Source organism: Nicotiana tabacum, chromosome 18 (assembly GCF_000715075.1).
Source record: "Nicotiana tabacum cultivar K326 chromosome 18, ASM71507v2, whole genome shotgun sequence".
In the NCBI taxonomy this organism is placed as follows: domain Eukaryota; kingdom Viridiplantae; phylum Streptophyta; class Magnoliopsida; order Solanales; family Solanaceae; genus Nicotiana; species Nicotiana tabacum.
Genome location: NC_134097.1, coordinates 75082610 through 75098018, shown reverse-complemented (window position 1 = coordinate 75098018; position 15409 = coordinate 75082610). Strand labels below are relative to the sequence as shown.

Below are 15409 nucleotides of genomic sequence, written 5' to 3'. Positions count from 1 at the left end.
TTATAGAGTAATTATTCAGAACATAGAGTAGCTATTCTGCCAAAATAAACAAAATAAGGCTGAAGTTGCAGCTGCATAACATATATCCAAAACAGAATAGTAAGATTACAAGACTGAATACAACTTAAAGTTTAGTTCCTTCAAAAACTAGATCCCAAAATATAATAGGTTGCTGCTACATAATATATAGACAAAATAAGTTCCTAAGATACTACTTCTTGCTGAAGTTTGCCTTCATCTGCTGCAACTGGGAAGTTGTGACAACATCTTGACCCTTCCACCTCAAGCCTCTAGCCTTAAAACCAAGGTCAATTCCTGTTGGAGCTACACTCTTATAAGTTGAACCACTTATCATAACTCGTTGGCTTGATGTTCCGGGCTGCAGTTTGCCAAATAATGAACCACAATCAGTAAGTTATTTGTAAGTCATATTATAGATGAAATATGTATGATTATATACCTTTAATATTTGAGTTCCACTTGCAACTGTGTAGATGCCAAATCCAACATTTTTGGACCTTTTTTGTGTTCCTTTTTCAACATCTTCTTTACTTGCACCCCTTCCTCTCTTTTGGCTGGTAGTTGCTTTACCCTTTAGGAAGTTGACTACCTAATCCTCTTCTAGCAGGCCTGCTCGAATGTGTTGAACTTGGTGTTGGTTGGCTTGAGCTTCTAGCTTCATTAACCCTTCTAACCATAGTTGTATCAAAGCACACAGAGTTTGTAGGTTGGCTTGAGCTTCCAGCTACATCAGGTTTTCTAGCACCTTGTGATCTTTGGCTACCTTGTTGTGAAGGCATCCAATTTTCAGCCTACATAATATTGAGCAACATCAGTGAATAACAGTGATGGAAACAGATTACTACATTCATATGAACAACAGGAAACATGTGATGGCAACAGGAAATATTTGACAAGAAACATTTACCTTACAATATCTTTTGTTATGTCCTTGTTGATGGCACTTGGAACATGTCATTTTCACTCCACACTTGGACAACTTTCCGTATTTCTTTTTTGGTTCATCTTTGCCTTTTCTTTTGTTCCTCTGAGGTCTACAGGCATGGGTTTAGGTTTGGGAAGCTCTATCTTAGGATTGTTGGTTTCAGGCCACATCCTCATATTTGTCATAGGCTGGATGAAATACGTGTATGCTTTTAAGAAGGTATCCCTCTTATACCAATGCTCTACTGCATGTTCAGGTTCTTCGTTTATGTGATAGTATGCAAGAACAACATGTTGACATGGAATACCCCTCAACGGCCAAGCTCTACAAGTGCAAACCTTATCAGTCAGATTAACTACATGCTTATGCAGCCCTTCTCCAATCTCAAATCCAACATCAGCATTCCAAAGGACAGTACATTTTTCTAGCAAGGTCTTTGCTATCCTCTAACAATAGCCTTGCCATAGGTGATATATCAGATATCCAAGTATCAACAAATTTCAACATATCCACTTGCCTAGTCATTATTTTCCTTCTAATCTCCTCCAACATAGTTATAATTGATTTATGCCTAGAAGCTAAAATTCATGAATTAAAGGTCTCACACATATTATTTTCAACAACATCACACTTGGAATGCACTTCAAAATAAGCTCTAACCCATGACTTTTTTGGATAATATAACAAATCCCTACAAATATCCTTACCAAGTTTGTCCATTTTCTCAAGCTCCTCTTTAAACTTAACTTCATGACAAGATTTAGAGAACCTCCAAAACTGTTTTCTCCTTTCCTCTCCTTTCCATTTCTTATGCCAATTAGACCATATATGCCTGGCACACATCCTAAATTCAGCATTAGGTAAAACTTCATTCAAAGCTGCAGCAAATCCCTGCACAATAATTAATTCAAATTACAGCAACATATTGTAAGCACGTGATTTTTGCCCTATATGAGAATTACTCCCCAAAAAATTCAAAATAACATGATTTTCCTTGGTGTGCAATTTTGTGATATTTTGTGATATTTTTGAATAATTATTTGTATTTTTCTGTGCATGTTTATTTGTTAAATTAATAAAAATATAAAAATATGTCGCATTTCGCATGTAGGATTTAATTCTACAATTTGTTAGTAATTAAGTTTGTTTACAAAAAAATAAAAATTTACAAAAATAGGCATCGTTTGCATTTTTAGCATTTAATGTCCAAATATACAATTGTATGCTTAATTATTACTTAATTGTGCGTTTATTGTTATTTGGAGTTAATTTGCGCTTTTATAACTTAATTTAGTTCTTAATAATAAGTTAAGTATTTTTATAATTTAGTTTTAGAGAAATAAAAGAAGAAAAGAGAGCGAAAATATAAAGAAAGTCGGAATTGGGCCTCTTCTTCGATTTCAAGCCACATGCCCAAAAAATGGCCCAATCTTCCCAAACGACCCAGTCCATTTTGAATTGGGTCGACCCAGTCCATAACCCAACATCCTATTATCTTACATTTTACAAAAACAAAACAACAAAAAAGAAGAAAAAACCCTAAAAAAATATACTAAGTCATCCGCCCCCCTCCTATTTTCTTCATCTTCCCAAAAGCTCCAAGCTCCATCAATGGCTGCCCTCGACCCCACTCCCTCACGTCCAAACGTCACCATCCAAACGCTTCGTCTTCTTCGTCCTCCTCCCCGTGTAGCAGCTCCATTCTTATCTTCCTCCGAGTTGCTACTGCGCTATTGTTTCGCCATGAGCTCGACCTACTGCTCCATCTCCGTTCCCGTTGCTTCTGCTTGCAACGTCCATGGCTGCTCGAGTTGGAGCTCGACGAACAGATGCTTCTGTTTCGCGAGCTGCTGCCTCACTTCGTCTTCTTCAAGCTTGAGCATCGCCATGGCCAAGCCGTCTCCGAGCAGCTGCCTCACCTTCATCTTTTACGTCGTCCACTTCAAGCTCGCGCCGCTGCTTCATCTTCCCCATACGAACAACCTCCGTTACTGTTTCGTCTTCGCACGAACAACTGAACGCGCCCCAGCTGCTTCTGTTTCGTGTCGACTGCCGCTACTATTTCGACGTACTTCTTAAAGTCGAGTTTGTCGTTGAGTTAGTCGTTGAGTCCGGACAGATTTATTCCCATTTGAGGTTTGTCGAAACAGTCCATACAATCGAATTCGTCGTTGTTCATCTCCGGTTAGTTGGTTTTGAGTTTTATTTTTATCCGTATTTCGTTTTGATATTTCTCGAATCCAAAATCGGTAGATATTTGATTTTTGGTTTTGTTCATGTTCATATGTTTTGTTGAAATAATTTTCAGATTTCAAATGGAAATTTAATTAGTTGTTTTTCATATTTATTTCATTTTTGTTGTATTGTTTAGGTAAAAATTTGTTAGTTTAATGTTTGTTGGATTCAAATTGAAATTTAATTAATTATTTCTAGAATTTGTTTCATGTTGTTATGTATTTTCCAGAAATTATTAATGTTGATTTAATCGTTTGAATCCATCATGTTTGTTGTTTAAAATAGATTTCATTCATGTTCATACTTTGTTTGTTTGTTCTTGAATCCGAAATTTGTATAGCTTGATTTCTTGTTTACCATTTATGATTATTTCATGAATTTGTCTCATAATCTTGTTTAAAGTTTAATATAGGAATTGTTTGTTGTAATGTTGTTAGAGTTGATTTTAAGTTCAATATTATTGAATTTAGAAATCTAAATATACTTGTTTGATTGTTGTTGATTGAATCTGAAAATAGGTTTGTTTGTTGCTAAAAATATTGTTCAATCAAATTTTAGTTGTTCCTTGTTGTTCAATCATGTTCATATGATTTGTTGTTAAAATATTGAAGAAATCATGTTCATGAGATTTGTTGTTTGAACATTGTTAGAAATTGATCATATTGTCTATATTTTGGTTAAGTTTGATTAATTGATTGTTATAGCTGATGGGGTAGTTTGGTAATTTGTAGTACGTTCAGGGATAAAATGGTAATTGCAATAAGGTCGGAGGGTTAGTTTAGGAATTGTACATTTTGTAATTTTTTATGTGAAGCATGGGGGACAAAATGAATTGGGGTGGGTTGTGATATAGTCATTTAATATAAAGGGTGGACAAGACAAATTTTAGTGTGGGGGAATCTTGTATTTGTTTATGTTAGGCATGGAGGACAAAATATAATGGGGTGATGATGATATATTTATTTAATGTAATGGGGATGAGTGAGAAGAATAATGGGTTTGGTAGGAAAAAGTATTGATTTTAATTGATTGAAAGATTTATGGGATGGGATATATATAGAAGTCTTGAATCTGATTTAAAGAGGAGAGAACACAGATAAGAGAAACGAATCTGAAAAGAAGAGAACAGAAAAGAGAGAATACAGAAATAGAGAGAAAAAAGGGCTGAACATTTAAGAGAAAGAAAAATCCGAAAAAATATTTAAGCTTTCAAAATAAAAATAAAAACTAAAAAAAAATCTTCTGCTTTCTTTGTTTGAAATCAGTATTAATTGTTGTTGTTTCATTCAAAGCTTGAAACTTTTGTTTTTTAGATTACTGCTCTACTAGTTTGCAAACTCTTTTCCTGGGTTGTTACTGTTGCTGGGTTGTTGCTGTTGTGTTGTACTGTTATTACTGCTGCTGATTTTCATCTTCATTTTCTTTTGCTTCCAATATCAGGTATATATTTTAGACTCATGTTGTGGAAAGCTTCAACATTGCCAAATAAATGAAGTTCGGAATTATAATTATGTCTTTTACTCGTTTAAATCTATTAGTTTAATTTTCAGTTTTGTTTCAGTTGATTAATATAGTAGCTTACATTTGATGTGAGAACTGTTAGTTAATCATCCCTTTGAAATTCGCATAAGCTTTGTAATAATGTTATTTATTTCAGAATTTCATTAAGTATAGCTATATTCAAATTATAAGATAGGGAACATGGCAAAAAGCTAGCCATTAATTAAATCTTATGATATTGTTGGTTAAGTATGGAATAGTATGGAACTATCAAGAAACTACATTACTAGCATATTTTGTCACAAAAGTCCGATTTTATTTAAAACTAGATTGATGTAAGTTGTATGTTGTTCGTACATGGCATGACAACAGTTACATGTATAACCATAAGTGAAAGGTGAGTTGATATAATTCGTTACGAGGTTAGAATATTAGGAATGGTTCAGACGTACAACTATATTGCATGTGATGCAATTTTATTGAATCAATTTGTATAATAGTTCTCTTTCTTATCAACTTGATTCTTATCTACCATTGCAAACAAATTAACCAAACAATTATAACTTTGGACTAAAAACAAGTATATGAGAGGGATATGGGATTTATAAGCACGAATTGCAACATTTTATGTCAAGGATATGTAGAAATAGAGTTCGCATTAAATATAACAATGAAAATTCTTCAGAAGCTATTAATTTGTTTATCAAATTAATTCTTTTCCAGTTTTATATGCGATTCGATTTTATGATATATTAATGTTGTATTCACGATAAAAATGGTAGTTTTTTTAGTTACATGTTGTTTGTTTCTTTTTCATATCATTAATTCTTTAAAATTTGAATAGTTTTGAGGTATATAATTCATACACGTAAAATAAGACTTGCGGTCAACACATAATAACTTTTGAATTCTTTTCAAGAAAATTTAGAGACGTCTAAATCAGTGTTTCTCTATGGCTTTCATATAAAAATAAGTGGATGCAATAAACAATTTGTAGAGAATTTTATCAAGAATATTTTGTGAAATTAGGGATACGTTCGCGTGGCCTAAATTACATTTTTTTAAGGCAGTTCGGATTATACGTTCGCGCAACTTTGAGCCAAAATTTTAATAAAAAAGATTCGTCGGAGGATATTAAATTAATTTCATAAAACCCGAGATGTGCGGTCCACTATTTAAGAAAGGCGAATGTTCTTAATTTTATTTTAAGCACAATTTTGAATATCAAATAAATTTTTTTATAATAAAAATATAAAAATATTATCAACCTTTTTGTGTACACGTATGCGTGGCACGATTCTCTACCATTATAAAAGGTATATAATACGAATATACGTACGCGTGATTCGTTTATATAATTGTAAACAATCTAAACAAAAGCGGTAATAAAATCGGGCAACAAGAAAAAAGGTATTTAGTAAATCAAGATAATTAAGCCAAATATAAAAATGGTTAAGCGATCGTGCTAGAACCACGGAATTCGGGAATGCCTAACACCTTCTCCCGAATTAACAGAATTCCTTACTCAGCATTTCTGGTTCGCAGAATAACAAACAGAGTCATATTTTCCTCGATTCAGGGATTAAAACCGGTGACTTGGGACGCCTTAAAATTCCCAGGTGGTGACTCTGAAACAAACAAACAAATCCCGTTTCGACTGTCCTTTAATTGGAGAAAACTCTCTATGCCCCTCGCGGGGGCGGAAAAAGGAGGTGTGACAGCTCTGGCGACTCTGCTGGGGAACGAACCCAGAATCTCTGGTTCAGGGTTTGAAATTCGAGCTTAGATAAATTGTTATATCTGGCTTTATCTGATTTTTACATGTTTATGCTTAATGTGCTAAATGTTGCTTTTTATCGCTTTAATATTATCTGAATTGTGTATATAAAACTGCTACGAAACCCTTCTTCTTTCTGAGTCTTCTAAATTTATGGTGTACACGTGCGCGTGGCCCACCTTTCTGTTAGAAGTCATACCAAATAAGACGAAGTTGGGACAAGTAACTAGGCCGGGCAGACTTTCGTGCTCCCGGTACGTTGCCCCCACTTCGGCTCAAGTTGTCCACTTGGGTAGGTCAGGGCTAGAACAATATGCCTCAAGTTTTTTACTTAGAATAACTCAGCTTCATGCCGGATCCCTAGTAGGAACGTTTGTTTGCATCACGTGTATTTGACTTTGGAGGCTCAACACAGGGGTTGGGTCTGTCTAGGACAGGTGCACCAAAAATGAAAATGACCATCCTGATGCAAAGCTTTGTAAAGTAGAATTAAGCCAAGTATAATAACGATTTATTGAAGTCAAGAGCCCCCCTGAAGAATAGAATGGCGATTTATTGGTTGAAGTCAGGCGCCCCCTGAAGAATAGAATGACGATTTATTGGTTGAAATCAGGAGCCCGCCTGAAGAAAGAAAAGGCGTTTTTAAAAAAAAGTGTTGTTGAAATCTCGCCATCCAAAGAAAGGAATGGCATTTTTTGAAAAGTTATTGAATTCAGGAGCCCCCCTGAAGAATAGAATGGCGATTTATTGGTTGAAGTCAGGAGCCCCCCTGAAGAACAGAATGGCGATTTATTGGTTGAAGTGAGGAGCCCGCCTGAAGAAAGGAAAGGCGTTTTTAAAAAAGGGGTTATTGAAATCTCGTCATCCAAAGAAAGGAATGGCATTTTTGAAAAGTTGTTGAAGTCAGGAGCCCCCTGAAGAACAGAATGGCGATTTATTGGTTGAAGTCAGTAGCCCCCCTGAAGAACAGAATGACGATGTATTGGTTGAAGTCAGGAGGCCCCCTGAAGAATAGAATGGCGATTTATTGGTTGAAGTCAGGAGCCCCCCTGAAGAACAGAATGACGATTTATTGGTTGAATTCAGGAGCCCGCCTGAAGAAAGGAAAGGCGTTTTTAAAAAAAGGGTTGTTGAAATCTCGCCATCCAAAGAAAGGAATGGCATTTTTGAAAAGTTGTTGAAGTCAGAAGCCCTCCTGAAGAATAGAATGGCGATTTATTGGTTGAAGTCAGGCACCTCCCTGAAGAATAGAATGGTGATTTATTGGTTGAAATCAGGAGCCCGCCTGAAGAAAGGAAAGGCGTTTTAAAAAAAAAGGGTTGTTGAAATCTCGCCATCCAAAGAAAGGAATGGCATTTTTTGAAAAGTTGTTGAAGTTAGGATCCCCCCTGAAGAATAGAATGACGATTTATTGGTTGAAGTCAGGAGCCCCCCTGAAGAACAGAATGGCGATTTATTGGTTGAAGTCAGGAGTCCGCCTGAAGAAAGGAAAGGCGTTTTTAAAAAAAGGTTGTTGAAATCTCGCCATCCAAAGAAAGGAATGGCATTTTTTGAAAAGTTGTTGAAGTCAGGAGCCCCCTGAAGAACAGAATGGCGATTTATTGGTTAAAGTCAGGAGCCCGTCTGAAGAGAGGAAAGGCATTTTATTTTAGAAGTTGTTGTTGAAGTCAGGAGCTCGCCTGAAGAGAGGAATGACGATTATTTTCAAAGTTGTGGTTGAAATCAGGAGCCCGCCTGAAGAGAGGAAAGGCATTTTATTTTAGAAGTTGTTGTTGAAGTCAGGAGCCCGCCTGAAGAGAGGAATGACGTTTATTTCAAAAGTTGTTTATTTGAAGTTGGGAGCCCGCCCAGATAACAGAGGCATACATTTCAGTCTTTACATTTCAAGCATTGAAGTTGGGAGCCCGCCCAGATAACAGAGGCATACATTTCAGTCTTTACATTTCAAGCATTGAAGTTGGGAGCCCGCCCAGATAACAGAGGCATACATTTCAGTCTTTAATTTTCAAGTATTGAAGTTGGGAGCCCGCCCATAGAACAGAGGTATACATTTCAAGATCAAGCCAGAGGACAATAAAACAGAGGGTTACAACAGGAATCCCCAACAGGAAACATTAAAAAATCCCCAACACTGGGAAGCAGAAGGTTGCGATAAGAGGTCCCAGCAAAAACTCAAGTGCATGTGTCGAAAGGAAGAAAAGCACCGGAAGAAATGCAAGCAGACAAAAAAGCAAGGCAACAAGAACAAATTGCAGTCTAGCCTAGCTTCTTATTTTCTTTTAAAGCACGGTGTAACAAGGAGATCGGTAAGCAGTGATAACATCATGCAACAGCAGTAACATCGTAGTCCCACGGTAGTCCCAGCTACCAAAACTTCCTGAACTACATTAACCTGATTCCCTTTAGCCAGGGATATGTAGGAAACCTTTGAAGCAAAGGTTCGGTTAAATCTTTTTCAAAAAAAAAATGCTTCACACGGAGTACTCGGATGGGCAAAAATCGCTCGCTTTATCTTTGCGCGAAAACCCTTCGTGTCTTCGGGCAAAGAGGGGCAGCTGTAAGCACGTGATTTTTGCCCTATATGAGAATTACTCCCCAAAAAATTCAAAATAACATGATTTTCCTTGGTGTGCAATTTTGTGATATTTTGTGATATTTTTGAATAATTATTTGTATTTTTCTGTGCATGTTTATTTGTTAAATTAATAAAAAATATAAAAATATGTCGCATTTCGCATGTAGGATTTAATTCTACAATTTGTTAGTAATTAAGTTTGTTTACAAAAAAATAAAAATTTACAAAAATAGGCATCGTTTGCATTTTTAGCATTTAATGTCCAAATATACAATTTTATGCTTAATTATTACTTAATTGTGCGTTTATTGTTATTTGGAGTTAATTTGTGCTTTTATAACTTAATTTAGTTCTTAATAATAAGTTAAGTATTTTTATAATTTAGTTTTAGAGAAATAAAAGAAGAAAAGAGAGCGAAAATATAAAGAAAGTCGGAATTGGGCCTCTTCTTCGATTTCAAGCCACAGGCCCAAAAAATGGCCCAATCTTCCCAAACGACCCAGTCCATTTCGAATTGGGTCGACCCAGTCCATAACCCAACATCCTATTATCTTACAATTTACAAAAACAAAACAACAAAAAAGAAGAAAAAACCCTAAAAACATATACTAAGTCATCCGCCCCCCCTCCTATTTTCTTCATCTTCCCAAAAGCTCCAAGCTCCATCAATGGCTGCCCTCGACCCCACTCCCTCACGTCCAAACGTCACCATCCAAACGCTTCGTCTTCTTCGTCCTCCTCCCCGCGTAGCAGCTCCATTCTTATCTTCCTCCGAGCTGCTGTTGCGCTATTGCTTCGCCATGAGCTCGACCTACTGCTCCATCTTCTTTCCCGTTGCTTCTGCTTGCAACGTCCATGGCTGCTCGAGTTGGAGCTCGACGAACAGATGCTTCTGTTTCGCGAGCTGCTGCCTCACTTCGTCTTCTTCAAGCTTGAGCATCGCCATGGCCAAGCCGTCTCCGAGCTGCTGCCTCACCTTCATCTTCTACGTCGTCCGCTTCAAGCTCGCGCCGCTGCTTCATCTTCCCCATACGAACGACCTCCGTTATTGTTTCGTCTTCGCGCGAACAACTGAACGCGCCCCAGCTGCTTCTGTTTCGTGTCGACTGCCGCTACTGTTTCGACGCACTTCTTAAAGTCGAGTTCGTCGTTGAGTTAGTCGTTGAGTTCGGACAGATTTATTCCCATTTGAGGTTTGTCGAAACAGTCCATACAATCGAATTCGTCGTTGTTCATCTCCGGTTAGTTGGTTTTGAATTTTATTTTTATCCGTATTTCGTTTTGATATTTCTCGAATCCAAAATCGGTAGATATTTGATTTTTGGCTTTGTTCTTGTTCATATGTTTTGTTGAAATAATTTTCAGATTTCAAATGGAAATTTAATTAGTTGTTTTTCATGTTTATTTCATATTTGTTGTATTGTTTAGGTAAAAATTTGTTAGTTTAATGTTTGTTGGATTCAAATTGAAATTTAATTAATTATTTCTTTAATTTGTTTCATGTTGTTATGTATTTTCCAGAAATTATTAATGTTGATTTAATCGTTTGAATCCATCATGTTTGTTGTTTAAAATAGATTTCATTCATGTTCATACTTTGTTTGTTTGTTCTTGAATCCGAAATTTGTATAGCTTGATTTCTTGTTTACCATTTATGATTATTTCATGAATTTGTCTCATAATCTTGTTTAAAGTTTAATATAGGAATTGTTTGTTGTAATGTTGTTAGAGTTGATTTTAAGTTCAATATTATTGAATTTAGAAATCTAAATATACTTGTTTGATTGTTGTTGATTGAATCTGAAAATAGGTTTGTTTGTTGCTAAAAATATTGTTCAATCAAATTTTAGTTGTTCCTTGTTGTTCAATCATGTTCATATGATTTGTTGTTAAAATATTGAAGAAATCATGTTCATGAGATTTGTTGTTTGAACATTGTTAGAAATTGATCATATTGTCTATATTTTGGTTAAGTTTGATTAATTGATTGTTATAGCTGATGGGGTAGTTTGGTAATTTATAGTACGTTCAGGGGTAAAATGGTAATTGCAATAAGGTCGGAGGGTTAGTTTAGGAATTGTACATTTTGTAATTTTTTATGTGAAGCATGGGGGACAAAATGAATTGGGGTGGGTTGTGATATAGTCATTTAATATAAAGGGTGGACAAGACAAATTTTAGTGTGGGGGAATCTTGTATTTGTTTATGTTAGGCATGGAGGACAAAATATAATGGGGTGATGATGATATATTTATTTAATGTAATGGGGATGAGTGAGAAGAATAATGGGTTTGGTAGGAAAAAGTATTGATTTTAATTGATTGAAAGATTTATGGGATGGGATATATATAAAAGTCTTGAATCTGATTTAAAGAGGATAGAACACAGATAAGAGAAACGAATCTGAAAAGAAGAGAACAGAAAAGAGAGAATACAGAAATAGAGAGAAAAAGGGCTGAACATTTAAAAGAAAGAAAAATTCCGAAAAATATTTAAGCTTTCAAAATAAAAATAAAAACTAAAAAAAAATCTTTTGCTTTCTTTGTTTGAAATCAGTATTAATTGTTGTTGTTTCATTCAAAGCTTGAAGCTTTTGTTTTTGGGATTACTGCTCTACTGGTTTGCAAACTCTTTTTCTGGGTTGTTACTGTTGCTGGGCTGTTGCTGCTGTGCTGTACTGTTATTACTGCTGCTGATTTTCATCTTCATTTTCTTTTGCTTCCAATATCAGGTGTATATTTTAGACTCATGTTGTGGAAAGCTTCAACATTGCCAAATAAATGAAGTTCGGAATTATAATTATGTCTTTTACTCGTTTAAATCTATTAGTTTAAATTTCAGTTTTGTTTCAGTTGATTAATATAGTAGCTTACATTTGATGTAAGAACTGTTAGTTAATCATCCCTTTGAAATTCGCATAAGCTTTGTAATAATGTTATTTATTTCAGAATTTCATTAAGTATAGCTATATTCAAATTATAAGATAGGGAACATGGCAAAAAGCTAGCCATTAATTAAATCTTATGATATTGTTGGCTAAGTATGGAATAGTATGGAACTATCAAGAAACTACATTACTAGCATATTTTGTCACAAAAGTCCGATTTTATTTAAAACTAGATTGATGTAAGTTGTATGTTGTTCGTACATGGCATGATAACAGTTACATGTATAACCATAAGTGAAAGGTGAGTTGATATAATTCGTTACGAGGTTAGAATATTAGGAATGGTTCAGACGTACAACTATATTGCATGTGATGCAATTTTATTGAATCAATTTGTATAATAGTTCTCTTTCTTATCAACTTGATTCTTATCTACCATTGTAAACAAATTAACCAAACAATTATAACTTTGGACTAAAAACAAGTATATGAGAAGGATATGGGATTTATAAGCACGAATTGCAATATTTTATGTCAAGGATATGTAGAAATAGAGTTCGCATTAAATATAACAATGAAAATTCTTCAGAAGCTATTAATTTGTTTATCAAATTAATTCTTTTCCAGTTTTATATGCGATTCGATTTTTGGATATATTAATGTTGTATCCACGATAAAAATGGTAGTTTTTTTTAGTTACATGTTGTTTGTTTCTTTTTCATATCATTAATTCTTTAAAATTTGAATAGTTTTGAGGTATATAATTCATACACGTAAAATAAGACTTGCGGTCAACACATAATAACTTTTGAATTCTTTTCAAGAAAATTTAGAGACGTCTAAATCAGTGTTTCTCTATGGCTTTCATATAAAAATAAGTGGATGCAATAAACAATTTGTAGAGAATTTTATCAAGAATATTTTGTGAAATTAGGGATACGTTCGCGTGACCTAAATTACATTTTTTAAGGCAGTTCGGATTATGCGTTCGCGCAACTTTGAGCGAAAATTTTAATAAAAAAGATTCGTCGGAGGATATTAAATTAATTTCATAAAACCCGAGATGTGCGGTCCACTATTTAAGAAAGGCGAATGTTCTTAATTTTATTTTAAGCACAATTTTGAATATCAAATAAATTTTTTTATAATAAAAATATTATCAACCTTTTTGTGTACACGTATGCGTGGCACGATTCTCTACCATTATAAAAGGTATATAATACGAATACACATACGCGTGATTCGTTTATATAATTGTAAACAATCTAAACAAAAGCGGTAATAAAATCGGGCAACAAGAAAAAAGGTATTTAGTAAATCAAGATAATTAAGCCAAATATAAAAATGGTTAAGCGACCGTGCTAGAACCACGGAATTCGGGAATGCCTAACACCTTCTCCCGAATTAACAGAATTCCTTACTCAGGATTTCTGGTTCGCAGAATAACAAGCAGAGTCATATTCTCCTCGATTCAGGGATTAAAACCGGTGACTTGGGACGCCTTAAAATTCCCAGGTGGCGACTCTGAAATAAACAAACAAATTCCGTTTCGACTGTCCTTTAATTGGAGAAAACACCCTACGCCCCTCGCGGGGGCGGAAAAAGGAGGTGTGACACATATGACTACACAAAACAGAATACTTAACAGCAGCAGAATACTAATTACTTAACAAAATAACAGAATACTTAAGTACTTAACAACTGAACATATCACATTAATGAAAATCAAATACCAAAATTACTTAATAGGCTACTTAAGAGACAACAGAACAGAATACTTACCTTTTGCATAGTTGTCATCACAGTCAATCCTTCTCCAGTTCCCAATTGCAAATCATCTTTCAAGTAGTTGATGAAAAAACTCCAGCTATGTTTTGTCTCCTGGTCCACAACTGCCCATGCTATAGGAAACATTTGCTGATTTCCATTCTTGCCAACAGCAACTAGAAGCTCACCTTTACAAGCACCCTTTAAGAAACAACCATCAAAACCTATGATTCTCCTACATCCTTCTAACCAACCTTTCTTCAATGCATCAAAGCACACATAAAAGTAAACAAAGAGATTTTTTCCTGGCTCAGTTTCACTGTCCATCCTTACCCAACATGAGCTACCAGGATTGGTCTGTTTTATCATATCAGCATAATCACATAACCTTGCAAACTCTATATTCCAATCACCCATGGACTCTCTGAGAACACGCAGTTTAGCCCTATAACAAATTGTCTTGCCAACATACAATCCTAGCTTGTCCCTACACAACTCCTGTATTTCCCATATCCTTATGTGGGGCTGCTTAGTTATTTCATCTTTGAATTTCTTTGCAACAAACTTTGAAGTGCACAACTTATTCTTGTTTGAAGTATCACATTTGTGTACTGGGTAGTAGTTCTTTACTTTAAAATCACCTGAATTTCTATCAATACAAGCATAACACACCCATTTGCATCTCTTTGATTTACACTTAGCCCTCACCCTATGTGGTTCATTTGGTCTCAATTTAATCTTCATCTTGTACTCAATTGCATAATTTGCTAATGCTTTTCGAAACTCTACAGCATTCTCAAAAATCATCCCAAGTTCAAATATAGCAACTTTACAATCAGGATCATACCTGACTTTTGTACTCCTCCTTCTTACTGGTATATCAACACCAGGAATAGCTTCAGGATCTAACTCTTCTGTGCTATCTTTACTATCAGCCTCTGAACTATCAATAAACTGCTCATCACCACCTAATTTACCTACATATCTTGAAGTCTTGTTTCTTCCAATATCCTCAAATCCTCTGTCAATACCTGTTTCTCCTAGTGGTATCTCATCTGTTGCAATTGGTTTTTTCCTCTGCTTACCCTGCCTCTTGCTCCTCCTTTCAGCCCTTAGAGATCTTAATTCATCATCAACATCTGAATCATCTTCTTCAGGAAGAACATCTTCTTCTGATTCACTACTCTTAACATCTGATTGCACTCCATCTTCATTAACATTATGGTCTGGTGGTTCATCTTCATCAGCAACATTTACAGTTGGTTCAGTATCATTCAAAGTTGGTTCAATAGGAGGCTCAATAGGTGGTTCAACAGCATTGTGAGTTGGTTCAGTAGGCGGCTCAATAGGTTCTTCAGTATTTGTATTACTCTCAGGTGTTGCCCTAGCTTTAAATTGGTCATTACCACCCCCACCTACTTCTACCCCACATAAAAGACCAACATTTTCTTCGGCTACTTCAGGCTGACTCACCTCATGACGCAAATAAACATCCAAAATATCACCATGTTTTAAATCTTTCACAAATTTATATAACTGAAAATCAGAAAAGACTTTGATAAAATCACCATCGTTTTCCTTTTGACAATAAAACCCGTCGACAACTGCATACCTAAGGTCTTTAGCATAAGCAGACAACTCGACAACACTAAAATGGTCTTTATCGATAGCAACAGCAAAAACATCTAATTCCCCTTTGTATATTGGGACAAGTTGCTCGAT

The 15409-nt window shown here is 35.2% G+C and overlaps 2 long non-coding RNA genes across 2 annotated transcripts; both read left to right on the top strand.

Annotated features, from left to right (window-relative positions):
• Positions 1-2375: 2375 nt before the first annotated feature.
• LOC142172921 (uncharacterized) lies at positions 2376-4817 on the top strand. The gene is made up of 2 exons (XR_012702139.1): positions 2376-3130; positions 4622-4817. It is a non-coding gene; the product is annotated as an uncharacterized LOC142172921 (long non-coding RNA).
• Positions 4818-9562: 4745 nt separating this feature from the next.
• LOC107775234 (uncharacterized) lies at positions 9563-12052 on the top strand. The gene is made up of 2 exons (XR_012702138.1): positions 9563-10274; positions 11765-12052. It is a non-coding gene; the product is annotated as an uncharacterized LOC107775234 (long non-coding RNA).
• The last annotated feature ends 3357 nt before the right edge of the window (positions 12053-15409 follow it).